A 3,765-nucleotide genomic window follows, 5' to 3' on the forward strand; every position below is an offset into this window, starting at 1 on the left:
ATTAAATAATGTTAATTCGTGTCAAAATAAATAAACAAAATATCATGAAAAGAATATGTATTTGTATGAAAATAGATATACAAAATACACATAAAATAACCTAAATTTGTATAAAACTATAAACAAAAATACACAAAAATAATTTAAACTTGTATGAAATTAAATATACAAAAAACTTATAAAATTAGGTAAATTTGTATTGAAATACATATTCAAAATACACATAAAATAATGTAAATTTGATTGAACATATATAAACATATAGACTTAAAATAACGTAAATTTGCATTAAATATATATACAAAAAACACATTAAATAATATAAATATGTATAAAAAATATATATATACAAAACACAAATAAAATAATGTAAAATCGTATCAAAATAAATACAGAAAATATTAATAAAATAATGTAAATTTGTATGAAAATTAAGATGCAAAATACCCATAAAATAACGCATTTTTATAAAATATATATACGAAAACCATAAAATATTTGATTTTGTATTAAAATAAATAAATAGATATACAAAATACACATAAAATAAGCTAAATTTGAATTGAAATATATATAAAAAATACATAAAATAGTGTAAATTTGTATCAAAATACTTATACAAATACATATATGATGACGTAAATTTGTATCAAAATATATAAACAAAATACATTAAATAATGTAAATACGTATAAAATATGTACAAAATACAAAAAATAAATGTAATTCGTATCAAAATAAATATACAAAATACATAAAATAATGTAAATTTCTATGAGAAAATATATACAAAATACATATAAAATAATATTATATTTGTAATATATATTTATATATTTTGTATATATTTTATATATATATATTTATATATATTTATATATATATATATATATATATATATATATATATATATATATATATATATATATATGTATTTTAATATATATGTATTTATATCTATTTTCAATTTAAATTATTTTTATTTGTATATATATTTATATAAATATATATTTATATTTTTTTTTTTATATATATTTTCCTCAACAAATATACATTCTTTTATTGGAATTTTGTGTATTTATTTTTTATTTATTTTATGTGTATTTTGTATATATATATTTTTATATATAAATTATTTTATGTATTTATATATTCATTTTCATAAAAATCTACGTTATTTTATTGTGTGTATTCGTATATATTTTGAAACTAATTTTATACAAATTCATGTTATTTTATGTGTATTTGTATATATATTTTCATACAAATTTATGTTATTTTATGTGTATTCTTACATATATTTTATTACAAATTTACCTTATTTTATGTTTATTTTGTATATTTATTTCATTCAATTTTAGATTATTTAATGTGTATATTTGTATTTGTATTTTGTTATATATCTAGTTTCATCCAAAATTACATTATTTTATTGTTATTTTCTTAATTTAACTCGATACAAATTTAGATTATTTCATAGGTATTTTGTATACATATTCTTATACTCATTTACATTATTTAATGTATATTTTGTACATATATTTTATGGAAATTTACGTTATCTTATGTGTATTTGTTTATATAGTTTCATACAAATTTACATTATTTTATGTGTATTTTGTATATGAATTTCAATAAAAAATTGCCTAATTTCATGTGTATTTTGCATATCTATTTTCAAACAAATTTAAATTATTTTTGTGTATTTTTGTATATATCTTTATACAAATTTTTGTTATTTTATTTGTATTTTGTATATATATTTTCCTACAAATATACCTTCTTTTAGAGGATATTTTGTTTATTTATTTTGATACGAATTTACATTATTTTATGTATTTTGTATATATTTTTCTATGTATTTACATTATTCAATGTGTATTTTGTATATATATTTTCATATATGTACATATAAAATAATACAAATTTAATTATTCTATGTGTATTTTTGTATATGTATTTTCATAAAAAAATGCTTTATTTTATGAGTATTTTGCATCTTTATTTTCATACAAATTTACATTATTTTATTGATATTGTGTATTTATTTTGATACGATATTTCATTATTCTATGTATATTTTGTATATATATTTCATACAAATGAACGTTATTTTATGTGAATTTGTTTTCATTTCATACAAATTTACATTATTTTATGTGTATTTTGTATATGTATTTAAATGCAAATTTAACTAATTATATGTGTATTATGTATATCTATTTTCATACAAATCGAAATTAATTTTGTGTATTTTAGTATATATTTTTATTCAAATTTTCGTAATTTTATGTGTATTTTGTATATTTATTTTCCTACAAATATACGTTCTTTTATCGGAATTTTGTTTATTTATTTTGATACGAATTTTCATTATTTTAGGTGTATTTGATATATATATTTTTATACTTATTTACATAATTTTATATGTATTTTGAAGATATATTTTCATAGAAATTTACTCTATATGTATATACGATTAAACACAAAAAATACTTTAAATTTGTATGAAAATAAATATACAAAATACACATAAAATTAGGTAAATTTGTAATAAAATACATATACAAAATACACTTAAAATAATGTAAATTTGAATGAAATTATATAAACAAATACACTTAAAATAACGTTAATTTGTATAAAATATATATATAAAAATACACATTAAATAATGAAAATATGTATAAAAAAATATATACAAAACACAAATAGTATAATATAAAATCGTATCAAAATATATACACAGAATATTAATAAAATAATGTACATTTGTATGAAAAGTAAGATGCAAAATACCTATAAAATAACGCATTTTTTATAAAATTATATATACCAAAATAAACATAAAATATTTGAATTTGTATTAAAATAAATATACAAAATGCACATACAATAAGGTAAATTTGTATTGAAATAGATATGCAAAATACATATAAAACAATGTAAATTTGTTTCAAAATATATATACGAATACACATAAAATAACGTAGATTTCTATAAATATATATATACAAAATACAAATAAAATTAAGTAAATACGAATCAAAAATGTATACAAAATACACATAAAATAATGTAAATTCGTATAAATATAAATAAACAAAATACCAGTAAGAGAATATGTATTTGTATAAATATAAATATACAAAATGCACATAAAATAACGTAAATTTGTATAAGACTATATACAAAAATACACAGAAGTATTTAAATTTGTATGAAAATAGATATACAAAATACACACAAAATAAGCTAAATTTGAATTGAAATATATATACAAAATACATAAAATAAAGTAAATTCGTTTCAAAATATTTTTAACAAATATACATATAATAACGTAAATTTGTAAAAAATATATATAAACAAAATACACATTAAGTAATGTAAATACGTATAAAAAATATTTACAAAATACACAAATAATCAAGTCATTCGTATCAAAATAAATAAACAAAAAACTAATTAAATAATGTAAATTTGTATGAGGAAACATATACAAAATACACATAAAATAACGTTTTAAGTTTCTATAAAAATATATGTACAAAAATGCACATAAAATTTTCATTATTTTATATGTATTTTGTACATGTATTTAAAGACAAATTTAACTAATTATATGTGTATTTTGTATATCTATTTTCAAACAAATTGATATTTTTTTTGTATACATTTTTATACAAATTTTCGCTACCTATTTTATGTATATTTTGTATATTTATTTTCCTACAGTTATACGTTCTTTCATCGGAATTTTGT

This window comes from Eriocheir sinensis, unplaced genomic scaffold (assembly GCF_024679095.1).
Source record: "Eriocheir sinensis breed Jianghai 21 unplaced genomic scaffold, ASM2467909v1 Scaffold105, whole genome shotgun sequence".
NCBI lineage: Eukaryota > Metazoa > Arthropoda > Malacostraca > Decapoda > Varunidae > Eriocheir > Eriocheir sinensis.